This window comes from Pongo pygmaeus, chromosome 9, assembly GCF_028885625.2.
Source record: "Pongo pygmaeus isolate AG05252 chromosome 9, NHGRI_mPonPyg2-v2.0_pri, whole genome shotgun sequence".
NCBI classification, from domain to species: Eukaryota; Metazoa; Chordata; class Mammalia; order Primates; family Hominidae; genus Pongo; species Pongo pygmaeus.
This window is the reverse complement of record NC_072382.2, coordinates 21,668,057-21,693,004: the sequence shown is the minus strand read 5'-3', so window position 1 is coordinate 21,693,004 and position 24,948 is coordinate 21,668,057. Positions and strand designations below refer to the sequence as shown.

At 48.6% G+C, this 24,948-nt stretch overlaps 1 long non-coding RNA gene across 1 annotated transcript; it reads right to left on the bottom strand.

The window, feature by feature from the left end:
• Positions 1-640: 640 nt before the first annotated feature.
• Positions 641-10,904, bottom strand: LOC129008902 (uncharacterized). The gene is made up of 3 exons (XR_008492593.1): positions 10,776-10,904; positions 4,192-4,363; positions 641-911 (listed from the first exon to the last, which is right to left on the bottom strand). It is a non-coding gene; the product is annotated as an uncharacterized LOC129008902 (long non-coding RNA).
• Positions 10,905-24,948: the final 14,044 nt, after the last annotated feature.

The window sequence follows — 24,948 nt, the reverse complement described above, 5'->3', positions numbered from 1 at the left end:
CACCCCCACCTGACTTTCAGTCCCACAGCTGGGGCCAGAATCTCTGCAGTGCACTGAGGACGTTCCAGAGCAAGACCCAGAAAAGATTTAGGGTCTCATCCAGCCTGTCACCATGAGTTCCCAATCATGGATTTTAAATATGAATGAAGTAGTCATATTACATGGGGGGAAATATGGGGGAGTGAGTGCCAAGACACCTTCCCCTCTGCTGTGGTTTCAATGTTTCCCCCAAAGTTAATGTGTTGGAAACTTAAGCCCCAATGCAACAGTGTTGATAGGTGGGACCTTTAACAGGTGAATAGATTAATGCTGTACTAGCCCGTCCTCACATTGCTATAAAAAATACCACAGACTGTGTAATTTATAAAGAAAATCGGCCTAATTGGCTCACAGTTCTGCAAGCCGTACAGCAAGCATGATTCTGGCATCTCCTCAACTTCTGGTGACGCCTCAGGAAACTTACAATCATGGCAGAAGGCAAAAGGGGAGCAAGATGTCTCACATGGTAGGAGTAGGAGCAGGTGGAGGGTGCTACACACTTTCAAACAACCAGATCTCACAAGAACTCACTCATTATCACAAGGACAGTACCAAAGGAATGATGCTAAACCATTCATGAAAAACCACCCCCATGATCAAATCACTTCCCACCAGGCCCCACCTTCAACACTGGGGATTACAATTTGACATGAGATTTTGACAGGGACACAGATACAAACCATATCACATATTACTGTCACAGGTGTGGGTTAGTTATCACGGGAGTGGGCTCCTGATATAAAGGATGGCTTTGGTCCCCTTCCTCTCTCATACAAGCATGCTCTCTTGCTCTTCCACCTTCTGCCTTGGGATGATGCGGCAAGAGAAGGTCCTCACCAGGTGCAGTCACCGGAACTTGGACTTCCCAGCCTCTAGAACCATGAGCCAAATAAATTTATATTTATTATAAATCACCCAGTCTCAGACATTCCATTATGGCAACATAAAATGGACTAAGACACCCCCTCACTCTCTGAAAGAGTATAAGAATTGTTGGCCTAGAAGGTCTATGGCCTATAATGCTGGCTCAGACTCTGTGTTTCATTAAAAGCCTTTGTCCTTTATCCTGGGGGCAGGCTCTGTCCCTCTAGCTTGAGCACTGCAGGAGGACTCACCTGGTAGGCTCCATGGCCAACCTGCACAGTATTATCCAGGATGTGCCATTCCACCGACCTGCCAACTTCCAATCTCAGTTACTGTATAGAGCATGAAAAGGATCCTCTCTTGCCCCCTTGCTGGACTGAAGCTGCTGATCTTAGAGTAGGAGGGCTCCATGAAGGGAGATGCTCCCCAACTCCCACCCTTCCTATGCATGACTCATTCAAAAGCTACATCTTGAGCAATAACCATTACCATGTGCTGTTACGGAATCTGAGCAGACAGCAGTGAACTAGCAGTGGGGGCAGGGACAGAAAGTAAACTCTAAACATAATGAGCAAATTGATATAGAATAATAGAATGAAAAGAAAAACAAGAAAAATGAAACAGGAAAAGAAGATGAGTATCTGGGCCAGGGGTGCCTACAGTCCTAACCCTGTGCCTTAGTTTTCTCCGTAGCACTTACCATCATCTGGCCAACTATATCTTTCACTCATTCATTTGTTTAGTGTTTCTCCTTCCACTCCAATGGGAGCTCTGTAGGGACAGGAAGTTCGATCTCTCTTGTTCACAGCTGTTCCCATGTAGTAAATCCTCAATAAGTATTTGTTGGACAAATGAAGCAGTCTGTGTGTCTGGCATCCTTCCTGACATCCCCTTCCCTCTCCAGGGAGAGAGTTTATCTTAGCAGCTGATGGGAGAGAGCAGTGGAGCACCCTGGCTGCAGCCTTGACCAGCGGAGGTTCTGGCTGCAGACTTTACCTTGTGGCCCAACCTCCCCCAACCTCCCCCCATCACCCCGGATCTCACTCAGCCTCTTCCCCCAGGGAGAGTGTATTAGTCTATTCTCACACTACTATAAGAACTACCTGAGACTGGTTAATTTATGAAGAAAAGAGGTTTAATTGACTTGCTTTTCTGCAGGCTGTACAGGAAGTATGGCTGGGAGGCCTCAGGAAACTTACAATCATGGTAGAGGGCAAAAAGGAAGCAAGCACATCTTACCATGGCAGAGCAGGAGAGAGAGAGAGAGTGAAGAAGGATGTGACACACATGTTCAAACAACCAGATCTCATGAAAACTCACTCACTATCACGAGAAGAGTAAAGGGGATTTCCTCGCCATGATCCAATCACCTCCCACCAGGTCCCTCCCCCAACATTAGGCATTACAATTCAACATGCGATTTGGGTGGGGACACAGAGCCAAACTATATCAGAGGGTGAACCCAAGCCTCACAGGCCTCCCAGCCTTCAGGAGATGGACAGCTAGGAGATGACCTGATGGCTGCAGGCCCAGAAGGCAGGTCTGTGTCCAGCTGCCATCATTGATCCCCTGGATGGGTGCAGCAGCTTTTTCCCTGCTCCGCCCAGCCAGGGCCATCCTGCTAAACAGATATCAGGCCTCATCACTCCTCTGCTGAAAGACCTCTGGAGGCTCCCACCTCACTCAGAACAAAAACCAGTGTCTTTTATCTTCTCCCACAAGTCCAGTGTCTGGCCTCTCCCTCCACCCTCGCATAATCACATTCTGAGCCACGTCTTCCCAGCTTCACTGTCTCCCCTGGCTTGTCCTCAGATATCCATCACACTCCTGCCCCGGGATCTTTGCACTTTCTACTCCCTCGACCTGGAACTTTCTGTCCTGGTATTCACATGGCTGGCACCCTCTCAATGTTCGACTAGCTGCTCAATACTGCCACTCCTCACAGAGGTCTTCCCTGACCAGCCCACCCCAAATTGTCATCCCCTTATCCTTCTCTATCTTTTTTGGCTTTCCTTTTTACTTATGGCTCTTTTTACCACTTGTCATTATATTATATATGTATTCAATTGCTCATTGTCTGTATCATAAGAATACAGGCACCACAAGGACAACACTGCTGCTACTTTATTGACTACTGTATTCTCAGCACGTGAAACAGTGGCAGGCACATAGTAGGTGCTCAGGAGATTTTTGTTGAATGAATGAACAAATGAGCCAGCCTGTCAGTGGGCACCTCGAGGAGACAAGTTCCCCAGGGAACGTGGGCAATGCTTCTGTTTCCTGGTCTACCCTCACACATAGAAGCTGGGCCGGGCTGGGGCTCAGCCCCTAGTCTGGGAAAATATTCCTCACTGAGACAGGCTGAGGGTTCAGAGTTCCCAGGAAGGGGAATGGACATACCCTCCCTCCATGTATCGTGAGTGTAGCCTCCCTATCTCCCTACCTCCCTGGCAGGTGGCCAGCCAGGCTCTCCAAGTCCTGCAGGGACAGAAAGCCCCCTCCCTGTCTTACTGAAAAGCATTAAAACAGAATGGGAGGGTGATCTGATGACAAGAGCCATATGTTTCAGAAATGTGGAAACTCCAGAAAACACAATGCAGAAATAAACCACAACCCATGTATATACCACTTTTTTTTTTCTTTTTAAAAAACTGAAATCCAATGGCCCACTTTACGTTGTAACCAACTTTATTCTTAACTTTATATTGTCATTATGGTTTGGTTCTGTGTCCCCACCCAAATCTCACCTTGAATTGTAATAATCCCCATGTATTGTGGGAGGGACCCAGTGGGAGGTAACCGAATCATGGGGGCAGGTTTTCCCATGCTGTTCTCATGCCGTTCTCACTATCTCATGATAGTGAATACATCTCATGAGATCTGATGGTTTTACAAAGGGGGTTCCCCTGCACATGCTCTCTTGCCTGCTGCAGTGTAAGAGGTGGCTTTTCTCCTCCTTCACCTTCTGCCATGATTGTGAGGCCTCCCCAGCCATGTGGAACTGTGAGTCCATTACACCTCTTTTTCTTTATAAATTACCCAGTCTCAGGTATGCCTTTATTAGCAGTGTGAAAACAGACAAATACAACCAGGAACACATTCCATATCCTTTAGACACTTATTCTATAACGCCATTCTTAACGGTTGTCTTGTATTATAGAACCCAACAAAACTACAATGGCGTTTTTAACCAGTACCCTATTGTTGGACATTTAGGTTCCTTCGGATGTTTCATTCTTGGAAACAGTGTTACAGTGAGCACCCTGCAGCATACATCTCAGTGCTCACCTCTGACTCTTTCTTCAGGACCAATTCCCTCTCTGGACAAAGCTGGGAGTCAAATCCAGGCTGGTGAAGGAGGCAGCGGTCCTGTTTCGTTCCTTCTGCTCTGAGCAGTGCTGAGTGGTCTTCAAAGGTCCCACACACATTCCCCTCTCCTCATCACAGCCTTGCCCAAGACCTGCAGTTTTCAAAATTAGAGCATCCCATGTGGGCAAGTTTGGACATCCTCAGAAAGTCCTTTTTGTGGATTCACATGCATTTGTCCAAAAGGAACATGTAGTGTTTCACATTTTATTCATGCATATATCAATGTGGTGTCTAGGCTGCTTGAGATCGTAAGCAAGTCCATTCCCTTCTCTGAGGCTCAGTTTCCTTCTCTGTATGATGAGTGGATGAGATGGCCTCAGAGTCCCTTTCTGCCCCATCCTACCAGGGAATCTCCAAAAGTGCTGCATGATATAGAAGGGGTCTCGGTGTGGGCTCTGCCAGCCTGGCTTTGAATACCAACTTGTGAAATACTAACTATATTATCTTCAGCAGCTTCTTTGAGCTCTCTGTGCCTCAGTTTCTCCTTCTATGTAATGGGGTAACAATAATGTCCACATCCCACATCACAGGCGTGTGGGGAAGAATCAACGAGATTCACCTGAGCCACCTCTTGACACAGTGCCTGGCTCAGGGCATGGTGCTCAGCAAATCTACTTTTATTATGACAACAAGAGTTGATCTTCCAATTCTTTATCTCATTGACCACACTGATTTTCTCCCGGTTTTATCAATGAAGAAACAGGCTTGGAGATAGTGGGACTTGTCTCAGATTACATGGCCAGTTCAGGGGCATAGCCAGGCTTATCCATGCTCTGACTCCCACTCCAGTGCTCTCTGCATCTGGAAGGCAGACCCCCAAACAGTGGTCCAGCTCCGCAGTGGTTCCAGGGACAGTGGGAGACCTTGTGGCTGAGGGTCGAGCCTGTGGTTCTTTCATTCCCCCTCTCCATACTTGACCTTCAACCTCTGCACTGAGGCGCCTCTTTCACAGGGCAAGCATGGGCAGCTAAGAGGAGTGGGTGGCAGCACATGGCATGTCAGGTGGTCAGAAAACAATGCCAGGTGCTGCTGAGCTGGAAGAGCCAGAACAGCCAATATGCTTTTGTCAAAATTTTTTAAAAAATGAAACTCAGAGGAACATTTTCCTCCCCAGAAGAAAAGGTGTGCAGCCCACCTGGTAGGTCCAGGCATGGACCCAGCAACAGAGGCAAGTGGAGGACCTGCCCCCCATGGTGACTCTGGGTGAGCCTCAGCTGGTAGGTAGCAGAGCTGCCCTGGCCCCAGAAGACTCAATGCTGCCTTAAGACTCTGCTCCGAAACACCATGGAGCCTGTGCTCCACTGGCTCAGGGAATGCTGGGGCCCTTCCACCTCGCTGAGCTTTACCTGGGGATGGTGATACAAGTCTTCTCTGTTCCCAGGCCCTCCAGACCTCCTTGGATGAGGGGCAGAGAAGGATCTGGGCAGGTACATGGCCCATCTTCAAAGCCCACCCAGCAACAGCCCAACCCCTCCCCATCACCCTGTCTTCCCCCAGCCCAGGAAATCACCCTGCACATTCCAAATCTTTGGATTTTCACCTGGTTCTTTCCATCCTCCAACTACCCACCACCACCTCCACCCTCCACCCCCACATACACATTCAAACTTCAGTTTTGACACTCAAAAGACAAGAACTGACTATTGACTTCCACTGAGTCATCCCTACCCTGCAGCAGTGAATTTCCTTAGTCCAACTGCCCTATAAAGAAAGAGGAAATGCCAGAGAAGGAAGAAAGATTAATATTTCAAAAAAGAAAACCATCTGGCCACATAATTTTACATTTATTCTTATGATCAGTTAATCTCTATCTCCCTTAGACCATAAATTCCATGAGGGCAGGACCCGCATCTGATTGGCTCACTGTTCTATCTCCAGTGTCTAAGACAGGGGACCTAACACACAAGGAAGAATGAAAATCAGAAGAATGAAGAGCCAGCCATTCTCCTTTCTTGGGTTCCCTAGGTGAGCTCAGAAAGGACCCCCAGAAGCACAGAATGAAGAGGTTGAATCAGACCTGTGGTTGCTGAGCTGGGATCTATGAAGGCAGTTGTGTGAATCCTGTTTTCAAGATTTTAAAAAGTCTAACCAAGTCAATCCTCCTTGCCTCCCTGGGACAGCTTACACAAGCTCGCCAAGATGGCAGCCTCACTGATTTTTCCCAACTGTCCAGGGACTCTGGTTAGCTATTGATGACATCACACACCCCAACCCAATTCCAGCTTATGAGCCCAGTACTGCCAGTGTCTACATGGCATTAAATGAGCATGTGACGGCCGTTGGCTTCCCTGTGAGTGTGGGTTGTGGTAGAAAAAAATGTGGCAGGGAACACAATGCAAATTGTCCCCTAAAGATCCAAATGAGCTTTGATGGGGAGAAGTTTTAGAACCCCAACTTAACAGATGCCTGGAGTTCCTCCCAGAACCAAGCACCTCAGGTGGGCACTTTCTTTCCCAGATCACTTTCTTCCTCATCAAAAATACCCTGAACCCTGGTGCGGAGGCTCACACCTGTAATCCCATCACTTTGGGAGGCCCACACAGGAAGATTGCCTGAGCCCAGGAGTTCGAGACCAGCCTGGTGAAATAGTGAGACCGCTTCTCTACAAAAAGAATTTAAAAAATTAGCTTGGTGGCATGCATCTGTGGTCCCAGCTACTTAAGAGGCCGAGATGAGAGGATGGCTTGAGCCCAGGAGTTCAAGGCTGCCGTGAGCTAGGATCACTCCACTCCAGCCTGGGTGATAGAGCGGGACCCTGTCTCTTAACAAGATAATAATAATAAAGTCCCCTGAGCCCAGAAGGAGGGAGAGAAGGGAAGTGGAAAGAGCAAAGTCATCCCTTTGGATCCTGGGGAAGACTAGCAGCAGTTCTGAAGAGACACAAAGCCCTGATTTCCATCAGGGGCTGTAATGGGGAAGACACTGGACCCCTCCATAGGACCTGCTTTCCCTGGCACCTCCCACTTCCCCTGAGTGGAAAAGCAGGCCCAGGGCTGGCTCCTAGGGCCCACAGCCCAGAGCCTGCTGCATAGGATTTTAAATTGTCTCTCTCAAAGTCCTTGCTGATAACAATATTAACAACAGCTCACTCTTAATGAACTGCTTACTCTTCTCTGGCCATGAGTCATGGAGTGCATTTTACAGACATTTGCTCATTTGCTCAAGCCTCACAACAAGGCCTTGAGAAAAGTATAATATTATGCTCATTTTACAGATGAGGAAACTGAGGCCCAGAGAGTTATGATAGATTATTGCAGTAATGGCCCCCAATTTGTTCATGCACTACCCTGGGCAGTGCCCTCCCACCCTGGCTGAGGACTTGATCATGGGACTTACTTTGGCCAATAAGAAAGAAGAAAGCATATTCCAGGCACGGTAGCTCACACCTGTAATCTCAGCACTTTGGGAGGCCAAGGCAAATGAATCGCTTGAGCTCAGGAGTTTGAGGCCAGCCTAGGAAACATAGCAAAACCACATCTCTGCCAAAAATACAAAAATTATCCAGGCATGGTGGTGCACGCCTGTGGTCCCAGCTACCCAGGAGGCTGAAGTGGAAGAGCAGCTGGAGCCTGGGAAGTCAAGGCTGCAGTGAACCATGATCATGCCACTACACTCCAACCTGGGTGACAGAGAGAGACCCTGTCTCAAAAAATAAAAAGAAAGGAGCAAGCATAATGCCTGCAGGGGCTTGAAAAGTGCTTGCGCACTGGGGCTACTCTCTCACTGCCTCTGAAGCCCTTTTACCGCTTTGTGAACAGGCCCAGGCTTGTGGAGAGAGCCCCATAGTTCATCATCCCAGAGGAATCCAAATTAATCAGCCAGTTCCAGGGATCCACCAGCTAATGGCAGACACAAGAGTGAGCCCAGCCAAGATCATTCAAGCCTTGCCCAGACCAAGACAGCTCAGCTGATCCCAGTGGAAATTGCTGATTCCCAAATCATAAGCTACATGAATGTTTGTTGCACTAAGCCACTGAGTTGTGAGGTGTTTGCTGCATAGCAAAAGCACCTGACACAGAGGTGAAGTCATTTGTACAAGGTCACACAGCAGGGCTAGAATTCAAACCCAACCTTTCTGTGCAGTTAAGAGCGGTGCTCTTAACACTAAAGCTGTAGCATTTACAAAGTCCGTTTATTTTCGTTGCAGGTCCCTAGTGAGTCTATGAATCGATCACCTCTGTGAGGAAACTCAGTGATGTCAAGGGACCTACCTTAGGTCACACAGCTGCTAAGAGCTGGCGGAGTACATCCAGCCCGGTTCCTTTAATTCCACTTTCCTGCTGTTCCCACCACTCCATGAAGGCTGGAACAGCCAGAGCCCAGGGTGCTGGTTTACAAATCAACCTCTTCCTCAACCTCCGAGGTCCTCCACAGTCCTCCTTATGTCTCATGAAGGGCCCAAGATTCTACCTCCCGCCACGAGTTTCTCAGATAGAACAGGTGGCACCCTGGCTGGAAAGTCAGGACAGTGGACCCGCCCCTTCCCACCCCTCACCCTCCCCTCCCTGCGTAGTAGGAGCTGTCGGTTGTCCTGGATACAGCAGGTAATGGGAAGGATGGCAGCTGAGGTCACAGCATGAACCAGGATGGCTGTGGGCAGGGAGAAATGGCTTCCCAGACACACTTGTGCCGTTTCGCCCAGGCTGGAGTGAGAGAGGAGGGTGCAGCTGGCCTGGCCATGCCCATGCTAGCGTAGGAGACCAGAGGTCCCCATGAGTTTCCCGGGATGGGCTGAGAGTAGGGGGAGGTGAGTCAACCGCCCAGGCCTCCCACATCTCCATTGCAAGGCAATGGAGAGAGAATGTCATGTACCCATGTGGAGTCCCATGAGGTGAAAACAGCCACTTGAGGGTCCAGCTGAGGCCCTGGCCTGATTGAGTAGCTACAGAGTAAGGACCTAGGAACAAGGTCTCCTTCCCAGAGGAGGGACTTGAAGTGATGGGGTCCCTTTACCTCCACCAAAACCACAACATAAACAAGGAAGAGGCAGCTGAGGCCCAAGGCAAAGAAAATGTCTTAAAGCCATTCTGACCCAGATTTGACTCCCACATCCCCTCCCTACCAAGCTCAACAGATTCCTCAATATCTCCGAGCCTCAGCTTCTCATCTGGAAAGTGGGGGCAGTCATCACAGATCTTGTGGGTTGTTGCGAGGCCTAAGTGAGAAAATACACTGAGAGCTTCTTGTAAACCACAAATGCTACGTACATTTACATGGAGGTGATGCAGGGACACCATGACCCCGTTGCCCATCTGGCTCCTCTAGACCCAGTGATCCTCCAGCCCTGGATGAAACCCCATAAACTTCACTCCTTAGAGCTCAAAGGGTCCATTAGAAACCATCTGGTCCAAACCGTCTGATTTTACAGATAGAGAAATTAAGACCAGAGAGAGAGGCTTTGCCCAGAGTCTAACAGCCAGTGAACATTGTGCTGGCCCTAGAAGCAGGTCTCCTAACTCAGGTTCTTTCTACTCCTTCAGGCTATCAAAGCTCACCCCTACCCTCTGCGCCCTATCTCTCTCCACTGTGGTCTGCCCCTGGGTGGAACTGAATCAGGGAAACTTCTCTCTGCTCCCTTATTGGCTAACACATCCCGTTTTGAGTGAAGCCGTGCTGCTGAACCATTAAGAGGCTGGGCCTCCCCCAAGAGGCTCCTGGACAGTATCTGTGCTCCAAATAATTTAAAGTCCTGGGTGTAGCCCTGTGAGAGACAGCTGAGATTTTAAAGCCTTTGGGGATCCCGCCAATCATATCAGCAGCTGCTCTTGTCCTAACTGGGGTCACCAATGGCTTCACCACAGCCCTGAAGGGAACTCCCTCACCCCATCCCAGCCATCAGAGAAAGATTGAATTGTTTCACATCCTAGACATAATCCAAAGTTCACAATGGTTACCAGAGCTGAGTTATCCCTTTTAACTCTCAGAGTGCTGAAAAGTTTGTTTCCCCCTTGTGGGGTGTTGCATGTATTCCCTACTTTAGTCATAGTGCCCCCTCCTTCCTAAGCCCACTCAGCCCTCTGCTTGCCAATGGAGGAGAGTTGAGGGGACAGTCTGGCTCAAAGCCCCTCCCTGGAACTGTCCTCCAATACTACCCTCCCTGAGGTGTCTGCCACGCTCTCTCCAAACTCTTTCCAAATTAAGAACCAAGTTCCTTGCTCACCTCATCTTTCCCAGGGTCTTCCAGTTCCAGCCAGCCCACCAGATGCCCAGCTCGGCACCCACACTCCAAGCTGCCAACAGGCAGGGCGGCCAGCCAGACTCAGTGGAGACAGGCCAAGCCCAGAATTCAGTCCCAGCCTCATCCTCCAGGCCAGCAGGCAAGGGCAGTTGAGATAATGATGAGGTACTCCAGCCCCATTTCTGAGCCCCACCTCAAGCCTCAGTTTCCTCCTCTGTAAAGCAAGGATAACTGTACCTTCCTCCCAGAGCTGCTCAAGTATGAAGTGAGACAGCACGCATAGACACCTTGCCTGAGGAGGCTTCCAAAAGGGTCTGGTCCTCACCTCTTCCCAGGAGTGGGCTCGGCGAGCCTCCTCCCTACCTCCCTTGGGCCTGAAGAGCGTCTTGGTCTTGACCTCTCCCTGGAAAGCTGGCAAATGGGGGTAGTCATCACCGATCTCATGGGTTGTTGCGAAGCCTAAGTGAGAAAATACAGTGAGAACTTCTTGTAAACCACAAACGTTGCGTACATGGAGGTGATGTAGGGACACCATGACCCCATTGCCCATCTGGCTCCCCCAGACCCAGTGGTCCTCCAGCCCTGGATGAAACCCCATAAACTCCACTTTTTACAGCTCAAAGGGCCCATTAGAAACCATCTGGTCCAAATGGTCTGATTTTACAGATAGGGAAATTAAGACCCAGAGAGAAAGGTTTACCAACAAAGTCCCAGCAAAGTCTGACCCTGGCTTTGTTACATCCTTACGTGTTGAAGCCTGCCTGGGGTGGTTTTCTTTCATTGTGATTTTATTTATTCTTTTGAAAAGGAAACACTTGGTATAAAACTCAAAAGACAGAAAGGTGTATACAGGGAAGAGTAAGTCCCCCTCTCTCCTGTCTCCCAGTCATTGAGTTCCCCTCCCCAGAGAAAACCATTGCTCCCAGACCCTAGATCTAAGGATTCTCTACAACTTTTAAAGGTGTAAAGAAAAAATGCTCACTTATTTATGTAGGCTTTTCTGTCATGCACACTGTTCTGCACCTTGCTCTTTGTCTACCCAACAGCCTGTCTTGGCAGTCCTCCCATAGGACGTGGCGAGCTTCTTTCTTTTAATGGCTATATAATATTCCATTGCCTGGATACACCATCATTTCTTTTTGTTTTTCTTTTTTGAAATGGTGTCTCACTCTGTCACCCAGGCTGGAGTGCATTGGCACGATCTCGGCTCACTGCAACCTCCACCTCCTGGGTTGAAGCGATTCTCCTGCCTCAGCCTCCTGAGTAGCTGGGATTACGGGTACCCACCACCATGTCCAGCTAATTTTTGTATTTTTAGTAGAGATAGGGTTTCACCATGTTGGCCAGGCTGGTCTCGAACCCCTGACCTCAGGCGATCCACCCACCTTGGCCTTCCAAAGTGCTGGGATTACAGGCTGAGACAGCGTGCCCAGCCACACTATCATTTCTTTGCCAACTGCCTACGCCTGGGCTCTTCTGTTGTTCCCTATCAAACTATTACAAACAGTGCCACAATAAACCACCATGTTATCTGTAGGATAAATTCCAAGAAGCTGAATCTCTAGGTCAAAGAATACATGCATTTATAATTTTGATAGATAATGTCAAACTAGCCTCCACAGAAGTAGTAACAGCATTATTTGAGATTCCTATTTTTCCATACCAGTTTCAACCTTGTATATTATTATATGTTTGAAACTTGCTCAATCCGATGGATAACAACGAAATGATTGGCTACTCTCCATTTTCATCTCTCCTTATGGAAGAGAATGAGGAACATTGCACATGCTTAAGAGGCATTTGTGCTTCGTTTCCTACAAACTGCCCATTCCTGACCTTTTTTCTAGGTTATTTTTCTTTTTCTTATTGATTTGGAAGAGCTCTTTATATGTTAAGGAATTTAGCTTTTGTTTGTGATATGAGCTTTAAGTATTTTTCTCAGTATTTCACTTATCTTTTGATTCTGCTTATAGTGTTTATTTCCATGCAGATTTTTCAAATGTCATTATGTTTACTGATGTAAATTTTCTGCAGTATCTGGGGTTTGGGTCATACTTAGAAACCCTCTGAGTTTTCAACCTTGACCAACACTGACTCCTCATGCTGGTGTCTGGCTTGACCTTCTCACTCTAGTTTGACCCACTGTCAATGCCGGCACCTGCTACCTCTACCCAGCCTCTTCTGGACAGCTCAACCTGGCCTTGGCTAGACATCCCACTCCCCTTCTCACTGCTGTTTCTCCCATCCCCTGCCCCTGCAGTTTGGTCTTTGACGTCTTGCCACTTCTCCAGCCCCCCTGTTTCTGTGCATCTACAGCATGTTCCTAGCCTGCCCAAAGCCCTCTGGCCCCTACTCAGGACCCTGCCCCTCCAGATGAGCAATGCTGTTACCACTCCTTATTCATCTCCTGTCTCTCCAGCTGTGGATCACACTGCTCTAGCACCCCAGCCTCGCTGCTGCTCCCAGAACACATCCACACACTTTGAACCCTGACCTTGAAGCTCTGATTCCTGAGTCCTAGTTGAAAGGGTTAGGAGGGTCCAGAGGTGACACAGTGGGTAAATAGCAGGGGGAGGAGGCTGAGGAGGAGGCAGAAATGAGTCTTTCCAAGTCCTCTGCTAGCAAATTCCAACATGACTTCCTCCTTCACAGCAACTTAGCCGAATTTCTATCTTTATTAATCAAATAACAAATTTAATTAATTACTTTAAATTGCTTTAATTGAATCAAGAATGAGAGCGTGGACAAAATCCCAAGAAGTAATGAACCCAGGCATTTCCAGCATCTGGAGTTGAAATGATCTTTAATTTCAATTTGGGAGCAAAAATAATGTGACTGCAGCCAAACCCTCCCTTCGCAGCCTGCTCCCTGACAGCTTTGTTACTGCCTGCAGTGCTGACAGAGCCTCCGCACCCTGTTCTTTCGCCCTCCTTAGCAGCAATGTTCTTCCTGCCTCAACTTACCTCAACTGAGAAATGGGTACAGGCCCCACCTGCAAGTGTCCTATAAGTACTGGAGTGCAGGAGCTGCTTAGAGATTGTACAGTAACAGACCAGGGAGTGGCACACATTGATCAGACAGCAGCGAAGCTCTCAGGAGCAAGGCACATCCTTGCCTCCGTGCCTCTCCCCGTGCTGTGCTCCCTTCCAGGAATGCCTTTCTTTACCCTTTTCCAGTTGTTGCATCCCTGCTTTCAGTTCAGATGTCCGGTTCAAATGTCCCTTTCAAAGGAAACCTGCTCCCCGTCCCCCACCCCAGAAAGGAGTTGGAGAGATGGAAGTGTTTTCCCTGGTTGGCAGTTGCCCTGCAAGTGGTAGCTCTGGGCCAGTAAGAGGGAAAATGGAAAACAACCAACTTTTTTGGGGGGAAGAATATATTCTCTGGATGTGAAAGATGAGGAGAGAGAGGCTCAGAGAAGTGAAGTGATTTATCCAAGATCACACAGCTGGGTAGTGGTCAAGCCACACCTGACCCTAGGCCTGACACAGCTGCCTTTCTGTCACTGGCTGGGTATCAGAAGAAAAAGCCCAAAATCCCCCTTAAAGCTCTATCTTGCTGTCTTCTCTCCACCCTGAGCCAGCAGATCCCATCAGTCCCGTCTCTCCCTGCTCCCTAATACCCTCTCTCTCTTCTGACTCCACCCACCCTTGCCTCTCAGGCCTCTCTCCAACCTGGGCATACCTTTGTTCCAGCCTGACCTCCAGGTGCCCTGTGTTAGAAGAATGCTAAGGCAGCCAAGGTACTCCTGAGTCTTTCATTTTTATTATCATGGTTATTATTTTGTATTACTATTTTACTATTAGTCTTCCCCTCAGCTGCCAGGTCTCAATGGCATCCTTTCCATTGTGCCATGCTCCTGCTCAAAAACCTACCATGGCTCCCTATTACCTGTAGCCTCAAGTTTAAACACTTCTTTGGGCTCTTAAGATCCTCCAAAACTTGGCTCCACAAATGTCAGGCAGCTCCCCCAACATACTCTACGCCCCTGGGAAATTTACTCAACTTTTTTGAACCTTCATTTTCTCCTCTGTAAAGTGGACATTGTAATCCCTACCTTATAAAACTGTGCTGAGGATACAATGAAAAGAAACCTATGAAACCCAGCTCAGTGCCTGGCATCTCAGTAGCCTTCAGGAAATGTGAGTGCTCATTCCAGCCACGTCTCCTGCCTCTCTAACCTTACTTCCAGCTGGGCTGCCACACACATTCTCAACTCTACCCAGGATGGAGTCTTCAATTCTCCTGGAATAACTTTTATTAAAAAAATTTCTACCACATCCTTCAAGCTTCAACTCAGACGGACACACCCCTAATTCATGATTCATTTGGGGACTGGGAGTAGTGCACGGTCTCTCATCCTGTCTCCAAGTAGGATTTGGTGTAAAGCCAGCCCAGGAGGCAGAGCCCAATCTCACTCTCCAGGGTTAGCGACGAGGAAGTCCCCATCAGCCAGGATCTCTGAACACCAGATTCTGGCTAGAGCCCCTGCCCCATCCAGCACTCCATGACACCTATCAGGGTCCTGCCCACCCCCTCCAGGAGCGTCTCTTCACCTTCCATTCTCCCTGAAACAATCTGTGGCTTAGCAAAGCCTTTTTAGGCATTAAAGCACATCACACCCTTCTTTTCTCCCAGAAAAACTCTTATTTTCCTGAAATCTCAGGAGCCAGTTTTTCCTGCCAAGAATATTCTACCTCAGCCCAATCCAAGGAACTGCAGAAGGATCAAGATGCTTGGATGGACCCCCTCCCGCTCCCCTACACCCCTTTCCACTCCAGCTCCTGCATAAGGGAGCAACCCTCCCATTTACTGATGGGAAAAGTGGGTCCCTAAAGGAAAAAGAAAATTTGTGCGTCCAAAGGCAAAGAGAGAGTCGGGGCACCAGGAAACAGAATAGAAGATATTGATAATTCACCTTCCCTAGTGGGAGACCTAAAGCAGAGGTTGTCCAGAGCTGTACGAAGGATCAGTGTGATCAATAACAGGCCCACTATAACACTGAATGTTATAGGGGCCTGGCCAGGCATCTCCTCTCCCCACAGGGCCTCCATAACAAACGACCAAAAATGGGCTTAAAACAAGAGAAATGTAATCTCCCACAGCTCTGGAGGCCAAAAGTCCAAAATCAGTATCGGTAGGGCTGCACTGTCTCTGGAGGCTCGAAGGGAGAGTCCTCGCTGGCCTCCTGCAGCTTCTAGTGGCGCTTGGTGTTCCTTTGCTTGTGGCACCCCAGTCTCTGCCCTTCATCACCCCAGTCTCTGCCCCTGTCTTCACGTGGCCTTTTCCTCTGGGTCTGTCTCAAATCTCCCTCTTCTTTCTCTTATAAGGGCACCTGTCAGGATGCTCTCATCTCAAGATCCTGAACTCACTTACATCTGCAAAAACCGCGCTTCCAAATAGGGTCTCATTCACACGTCCTGGGGGTCAGGACTTGGACGTATCTTTTGGGAAACACAACTCAACCCATTACACCACATGAGCCCTGCCAACCATGAGGCCTCACTGCCTCTGAAACTGACCTCTTTGGGTTTGCCCGAAAGGGCTTTGGCAGCCTCAGCCTGGGAAGCTGCTCACCTGTCCCAGACCTCTGACTCTCTAGAAAACGGCCCAATCTCTCTTGAACCCTCCCTGATGATCTTTATTAGAGGGGCCCTGGAAATTTTCTGTGGGTGAAGCACGATGTGACCTCAGAAGCCAGGCCCTAGTGCCAGGGAGATGGAGTTCCATTCCTGGCTCTACCACTTGTCAAACCTGTGACTTTACATAACTCCCTGTGTCTCAGTTTCTCCATCTACAAAATAAAGGCATTAGTATCCTCATCGGTGGCTCTTTGTATTAGAAAGACATAGTGAATGCCCCGGCAGGGCATGAAGTTGGTGTCCATAACCAGTTACTATCATGGTACCCCCACCATTCATTTATTCCTGGGGAAGCATCTCCCCAGCCATCCCCTGCAGGGCCCTCAGCCTTCCTCTCAGTCTCCAAGGTGCTCAGGAAACTTGTTGTCCTCATAGCGTCTCCTGAAGGATATATTGTTATTCCCATTTTACAGACAAGAAAATGCATTAATATGGGTGGCACTGTTTGCTCCAATGACAGTCACCCATCTTTAGGGGAACACTAAGTGAAGCTCCCCATGCACGGGGATACTCATTTTTTGAGGTCTGTTTATTTTGACTCCCTCCACTCTCCCACCGTTTGGTCACCCATGGCATGGCTGTCATTAGAACAAACACTCAAAGCAGTTTGTCTTTCCCCTACATTCCCCCATCCTGGCCTCATGACATCCAGGAGTGGGGGTCGGGCAGGGCAGATGTCATTGTCATTGTTACACCCATCTTGCAGATGATGAAACTGAGGCTAAGAGAGGAGGAATCTAGCTCCTAAGATCACAGCACTTAGTACTGGCAGTGGCAGAACTCAGGTCTTCTGACTCGTAATTAGCGTTCCATCCATCTCACGACACAGTCCAGAACTCAGTCATTCATTGAACAGTGAAGATATAATAACAACTAATATGGAATATTTTTACAATGCTGAGAGGCAGAGATTCCTTTCATCCCCATTCAAGAAATGAGAAAGTTGAGGCTCAGAGAAGATCACAGCATCAGGATTTGAACTTAGGTCTCTGTGCCTGCTCCCAAACACTCCCAAACCAGCTCTATACCCACTGTGCTGCACTGGCTACTGCAAGAAGCTGTTCCACCTGAACCCTGAAAACCAATCATGATCTCTGACCTCAAGACACTCCCAGTCTCGGAGGGGAGGTAAGTCTAGGTGGCCAGGGGCCAGCTCTCTAAGAGGCAAACAGACTCAGAGGGCAGCACAGCTTCCTCCCACTCTGAGAGGAGCTGCCCTCTCCTCCCCAGAGCTGGATTGAGATGGGAGTAGGACTAGGGAGCTGCCATTCTGAGAAGAACATCCTGCCGATCCCATCCCTGAGATGTCCATTTGGGGTGGGGGCAGGGAAGAGAGGTATTGCCGGTGGGGCTCACTGGGGCTTTGGGGCTGGGGCCTTTGGAGGCTCCCCCAATCAGGGAGTTGAGGCTGGGAGGCCTATGGTGAGCACCAGCCACCCCAGCAGAGGGAGCAGATGTCTCAGCCTCTCCCTGTTCCCTGGCAAACCTCATCTTTTATAAATAGTTGTACTTGCTGGGAGCCAGAGAGAGTTGAGGCTTCACCATCTCTGACAGCCCGGCAGAGCCAGGCCTGTCTGCCTGGAGCTACGCGTGCTCACATAACACCCCCTCCCCAGCCCGCAGCCCAACCGCCACAAGGGTGTCATTGCACCCAGGACGCATGGCGTCTTGGCATGTGCTGGCTCCACGTGGCTGGTGGGTTGTGTGGGCTCTTGGGCAAAGGAACCAAGTAATCAGAAAGCACTTTAGAACAGACGGATTCTGGAGGTAGTGAGCTCCTTATCCCTGGAAGGGTTCCAGGGGAGCTGGAGGTCTATGTAACAGACATGCAATAAACGAGCTTTCGGCTCTGAAGGATGGTGAGGGAAGAGGGAAAAGGCTGGGCCACATGATCACAAAGGGTCCCACTGTACATTTAGGGTGGCATAGGTGGGGACTGTCATGGCCATGGGTGGCTTAGCAAAACTGTGACCTCCTTCCCAAGCTTTAAGATGCCCAGGAAGCTCACCTGTGTGGGTTCCTGGAACCCTCTGCTTCATGCGTGAGCCCAGCAATTTCTCTGGATTCAAGAATGCCAGGAGAGGTTCTGTCCAGCATGTGGGATGCATTACTCATTAGCTGCTCATCACTGAGCATTTATGCAGCTTCTACAAAATACACCAGTGAGGCTGCCAGCTCCCCAGGTTTTCTGAGACACCCAGATGCTAGGGCAATGTTCCCCAGCTCCTCTGATCTGTGGGGAACCCTTGTTAGAGTAGGGAACCTGTGAGCCTCCTCAACCTTGGAAACTCCACTTTCTAAAGTTGAAAACTTAGGAAATCCTTGACCTTTGGGATTGGAGGTGAGTGTTCCCAATCTTAAGCCATAAGGACACGGACCAAGTCTGTCTTATTCACTGCTCCTCTTGTCCATGGTGGCATTTAAATAACTGTGAACCAAATGGATGAATGACTGAGTGAACAAATTATGTAAAAATCACCGCATCACCTCCTTGCAGGAAGACTGAGTCACCTGTGAAGCATGCCCTCTGTCCTCTCTCTGAGGAGGTAGGGGACAAACGTGATGCTCTAGAAAGGATATCACCTCTGGGGTCAGAAAAACTGGGTCCCAGTCCTGGCTCTGCCTCTTATTGGGTGCATAACCCTGGGTGAGTTCCTCAACCATTCTGCTTCATTAGCTGCAAAACAGAGATAATAATCCGAGATAACATTTTTGAATTGCCGAGCATCTAGTCAGCACTCCATAAATGATGCTGGTGGTAATCATTAGTGCCATTCTCCAAATGTTTGCAGTTCTCTTTCCAAGCACGTGGTAGAATCCTACTTCCCCACCTTCTTGAAATTGGACATGGCCATGATTTGCTTTGGCCAAAGCAATGAGACCAGAAGTCATGTGCCTCTCCTTGATGGAAACTTTAGGAGGTCAAGTGTAATTCTCCACATTGTCTTCTTCCTGCTTCAGCAATCATAGCAGCAATAAGGTGGAATCATGACCAGCCTGGGTCCTGGAACGAGGAAGACGTGGGGCAGATCTATCTGGTGGCCCCGGGTGGCAAGGCACGAGGTAGGTTGTAAAGATGGCCAGAATTATTCCTCCCCTCCCTGTGTGCCTTCGCCTCTGCCAGATGGCTTTGCTATTCCTCCCATCCAGAGATGAAGTCCATTCCTACCAACCTTGAACCTGCTCAGCCATGTGATTTGCTTTGGCCAATGGCATATTTTTAAATATGATACAAGCAGAGGCTTGTGAAGTGCTTGCATATTGGAGATTGCCCTGTTTCATGGCTGGGAAGGAACTCTTCTGCCACTATGTGAAAAAGCCTCAGCTAGCCTCCTGGAGGAAGACCACATGGAGTGAGGCAAGGCCCCAACTGTCCTACCTGAAATCCCAGACACGTGAGTGAGGCCTCCCTAAACCATCTAGCCCCATCTAAACTGGCACAGACCAAAATAACCACCCAGGCAACCCACAGAATCAGAAAAAATATTAAATGTTTTTTGTTTTGAACCACTAAGTTTCAAATGGTTTGCTACTTGGCAAAGACTAACTGACAGGATATAACATGAATGGGAAATAAACTTCAGAGTATTAAGCCACTGATCTTTGGGGATGTTTATTACTGCAGCATAGCCTTGCGCATTATTCTGATCAATATGGTATTTCCTTCCCATTTCCCTGTGGGAAAGGAAGTACATTCCACTTAAGTTTCGAGTTTTATCCTCTACGGTTCTCTTCCTGTTCACCATTGCCTTCCACTCAGCCACTCTCCTGCCTCGTGGTCCAGGTAGGATCTCCTGTTATCCCTCACACCCCAAGGATGGGTTATCAACTAGGCACATCATGGAGCCTTCTGCTCACCCCCCACTTCTGGACCAAACTCTCCAGGGCTGTGTGGGCCTTAGAGACAACCTGTAAGAGGTTCCCATATTGTGACTCAGTGTTTGCTCTGGACCCTGAGGTGAGACCAGCTGGCCTCAGCCCACATTCTGCATTCCCTGCCCCACTTCACTCTCTTGCATACTCTCTGGCTGCATGGCATGGCAGAAAAAGGCACCGGCTTCAGCATCAGATGCACCTAGCTTCAAATCCCAGTTCTGCTGTTTACCTTTCAATCCTGGGCCAGGTGCGGTGGCTCACGCTTGTAATCCCAGCACTTTGGGAGGCCAAGGCAGAAGAATCTTTTGAGTCCAGGAGTTCGAGACCAGCCTGGGCAACATAGAGAGACCCCCATCTCTATGAAAAAAAAAAGGTCCCAGCTACACGGGAGGCTGAGGCAGGAGGATTGCTGAAGCCTGGGAGGCGGAGGCTTCAGTGAGCCATGATTGCACCACTGCACTCCAGCCTGGGCAACAGAGCAAGACCCCAACTTCAAAAAATACATATGTATATATGTCCCAGCTCTGTGGCCTCTTATCCATGAGACCCTGGGAAAATTCTTTAACCACAGTGAGTCTCAGTTTCCTCCTTTGCGACTTGGGGATAAAAGCTCTCTGTTCACAAAGCTGCAAGAATGATAAATATAGTATCTAGCACAACACCTGACACATGGTAAGACACTGAAGAAATGGTAACTGGGCATCATTTAGAGTCAGAGTGTCCAGTTCTCAAGTTCTAGCTCTGCCATTGACTGGCAATGTGTTCCTGGGCAAGTCACTTGGCTTCTCTGAACCTTGGTTTCCTTCTCTGTAAAACGGGTGTTTAATTGTCTCTTTGACAGATGAGGTAAGGATTTTAAAAGGAACTATATATAAAGTAGGTGGCATGTAGTAAGTTCTAAAGAGGTAGCAGTTCTTTCTCCACCCTCTAGCTTGCAAATTGTTTTGATGGCAAAGGTGGTTTCACCTCTATGCCCTTCCTCCCCTGCCACACATATACACAGAGCCTGCACACATGCACACAATCAGAACTCAGTCAGAGTGGGCTTGTTGTGGAGGACAAACAGATCCCAGTCTCCTCAGATCCCTCCGGTCCAGGAATAGTTTCTGTGCCCGCTTACCCCAGAAGGAAATAGCCTGGTTCTATCATGCATCATATAAACAGGAAGAACCAACAGTGCTGAGGTGGTCAGGAGACCCCTGTGAGCGTCTCATCCACCATCATCCTCATTCTCCCCCACCTTGCCTCACCCTCTCCCACAAGCATGCTCCAAGACTGCTCGAGAGCAGTTTCCATGGCGATAGCATTTTAAAGTTTTCTAGGAGCAGAACAGGAATAATTTTCCACCTTCTCCTCCTCCGTGGCAATCCGGGGAAACGGAGCTTATTACAGATAAAGGGTGGGGTGAGGGGCAAGGAGGAGAGAAGCAGCTCTTTCTTTCTTTCATCGCGTGACTGAAGAAGGTCACACTAAAATTCCCCACACCCAGCTCCCTCTCCAGACCCCACTTTCTCCCCTGGTCTTCACCTACCTCTGCTTGGATGAAGAGATGGGATGGGTATGAGTAAAAGAAAAAACAGAGGAAAGAGAAAAGAAAGAGAGAAAAAGTGGGCCAATATGTGCCCAATCACATGCATGCACCACTCATAAACACAGTGGCTGCAGGAAATTTCCACTGATCTCTTCTTGGGAAGTGATGATCATTAACGGAGGAGAAAAGCTGAGTATTAGAAGCAGAGATGCTGGGTGCAGTGGCTTATGCCTGTAATCCCAGCACTTTGGGAGGCCAAGGCAGGAGGGTCACTTGAGGTCAGGAGTTCGAGACTAGCTTGGCCAACATGGTGAAATCCAGTCTCTACTGAAAATACAAAAATTAGCCAAGTGTGGTGGTGCATGCATGTAATCCCAGCTACTTGGGAGTCTGAAGCAGGAGAATCGCTTGAACCCGGGAGGCAGAGGTTGCAGTGAGCTGAGATCACACCACTGCACTCCAGCCTGGGTGACAGAGTGAAACTCCATCTCAAAAAAAAATAAGATAGAAGAAGAGACATCTGTGTACCCTGGCTGCAGCCCATGATTGAGTCAGTCTACATGTTACAACCACCTTATAGATATCTCCATAATCTACCAGCCCAAAGAGGGTCCACATACACTGCAAAGGGGTGTTGTTGTCATGATGCCCTCTAATGAGGGTGGACACCATACTGTAATGAGGTGCGAGGGATGGGGTGCTCTTCTTTCACTCTAATTCCTGCTTGCCTTCGCAGCCTCCTTCCTCTCAGCCCCCAGCTACATTCCTTTATGCCTATTCTCCAACCTTTGAAGGGTTTTTTGTCCCAGATTGTGGGCCCCTATCCAGTTTACATAGAATTCCTTGCCAACATCCCTGAGGCAGACAACATCCAGGAGAAGTGTAAGGTGAAAATAGACTGTGAATGGCCTGCCTCCCTTCCCCTCCTGGCATGGCTGTGAAGAAGGCATCTGCCCCAGGCCAGGTGTGCCAGAACCCCCAACACATGCAAGGAAGCAGGCTGAGGAATGGGATGGGAGCACAGACTCAGATGGACCCAGTAAGATTTCTTCCAGGGCTAAGCTTGGCCAAATAAGTCACGTGGGGATCATGCAGATGTCAGGATAAGACGCTGAAAGAACCAGATTCCAGTCCTGATTCTCCCACTCACTAGCTGGGTGGCCTTAAGAAAACCACTTAGCCTCTCTTTGAATCTCCTCTGTCTTACCTTATTTTCCATCCTATCCATCTTGTTCGAAAAGGTTATTTTGAAAATTCAAAGTGAGAGCACTTCGAAAGTTAGCAAGTACTACACACTTGTAAGATACCTCTTTCTATGACTTTGGCAGAGTCAGTGACAAAGATAAGCTTAAAACCTGGTCTCAAATGTCCATCTAGAAATGCAGAATCCATGGACAATGAAGTAAGTGATGAGGTCATCTAGTGCCACAGGGAACTGTTATGTGGCCTTGAACAAGTCACTTGTCCTCTGGGGGCTTTGTCTTCCTCTGCCAAAAGAGGTTCTTAAGGGCGTTTTAGGGCAGGAACCCAAGCCAGACGTGAGGCCAAGTCAAGCTAGAGAGTGTGGACCTGGGGTCAGCACCAGGGACAGTTCCCATGAGCCTGGGAGACCAACATTGATCTGAGTTAGCAGAGACCCGGGTTCAAGTTCTGACCTTGCCTCAAACTTAGAGTAATATTTCTAGATGGTGTCTTCTCACTGTTCAGAAGGCCAAGGAAAGGTTGAGTTCTCATTATAAAAGTTCAAAACTCTTTTAGGGAGGCAGTGTGGTGCAGTGGTCAGGAGCACATCCTACTCACAAAGAAGGTGCTGGAGCCCATGCGTACCTGGTGGGTTGCTCCTCCTTCCCCAGTCCTGCCCTAGGAAACAGTGTAGTGGAACTTCCGGGGAGCTGTTTGGGTAGAAGAGCCCAGTGAATTCTCCTTCCTCATGTATAGACCTCTGGATTTCCTATGCCTTCTAGAATTACATCCCTCTATTCATTGAGCCAGACACCTTTCAATAAACCCTCTAATCTAGTTCCCATGATAACCCCTAGCTTAGGCATAATTATTCTTACTTTTCAAATAAGAAGCTGAGCCTGAGAGAGGGGCACCAATGGGCCTATTGTCCTTTCCATTTCACAGTGCTCACTCATGAATGAGACAACTCCAGCCCTACCCTGCCAGAAGGCACTGAGACCATGGGCAAGTCACTTTCCCCCTCTGGGTTGGACCAGAGCTCCAAGCTTCAAGCATCTTCACTTCCATCCTACAGAGGAGTCTGGGATCTTGACCTAGGAGCACAAGATGTGGCGCCAATAACCTGTCAGAGCTCACGCCTATCCCAGGCTCAGATCTCTAAGGTACCAATAAGCAGATACCCCTGCTCAGAGCTTGCTCTGAGTCAGTTCTCCCTTGGAGAGTCCTGGAAAATACGGCTCTGCTGCTTTGGCAAGAATCTTTCTTTTTTTAATAAAGAAATTATTTTGACAAAGCGTTCTTATAAGAAATGAATGTCAGCCTGACTCTGTAGAGAAGCGTCAGTGTGGAATTGATGTAAGACATGGTGTTTAATTATAGCAACACCCTTTAGCTCTGACACCAGCCCCGCACCACCCTCCCTCCTCTCATGGTCCGGGGTAGGGAGAGGTCTGTGTGTCCTATAGCTGTTTCTCAGGGATCCAGACCAGCCTTTGACCATCAGGATGAACTGGGTCCTGACTTCCCCATGAATTTCCAAGGCTAAGGTCTCACAGCCCCAGTAGAATATAGCATTCACAAATGTCAGAGACGGAAAGCAGCTCAGATATCACCATATCTAACCCAACCATTTACAGAGAGGAAAACCTAGAAACTCTCTAATTATAATGTATATGCCAGGCTTCTTCTGCCTTATTACATGACCAACGCTGCAGAGAAGGGGCAAGAGTGACAGTCACCTTGCCCAGGCAAAGTAGAAAGACCCAGAGACACAGATTGGGAGGGAAGAACAAGGAAGAAGCTGATATGCACTAGGCACCTATTGTGTGTCAGGCACGGGGCTCAACACTTTTATAAATTATATCATTTGGGTATCATCCCCATTTCACAGATGTAAAAACTGAGGCTTACAAGAGATTAAGTAACTTACCCAGGGTCACACCACCAAGAGATGGATTCAGGTGTGCCAGGCCACAAAGGTTGGGCTTTTCCTGTTGAGGGGAGCTACAGTGAGCTCCCTCTTAAGCAGCAGAAGTCTGGAGTCAAATCCACTTTGTTTCCTACACTTCCTCACTTGTTTCCCAGGATCAAGTGCTTGGTTGCCCTTTATTAACAAATAAAAGGGGCATAACTGCTTTCTGGACATAACTTGCTTTCTATTGGCTTAGGAGTCTCACCTTTCCCATAGGTGACATGTACACTTCCTGTCATTTTGGTTTCCTTATGATCTACATATATAAAATGATGCCAGCAATATCCTTACCCCAGAT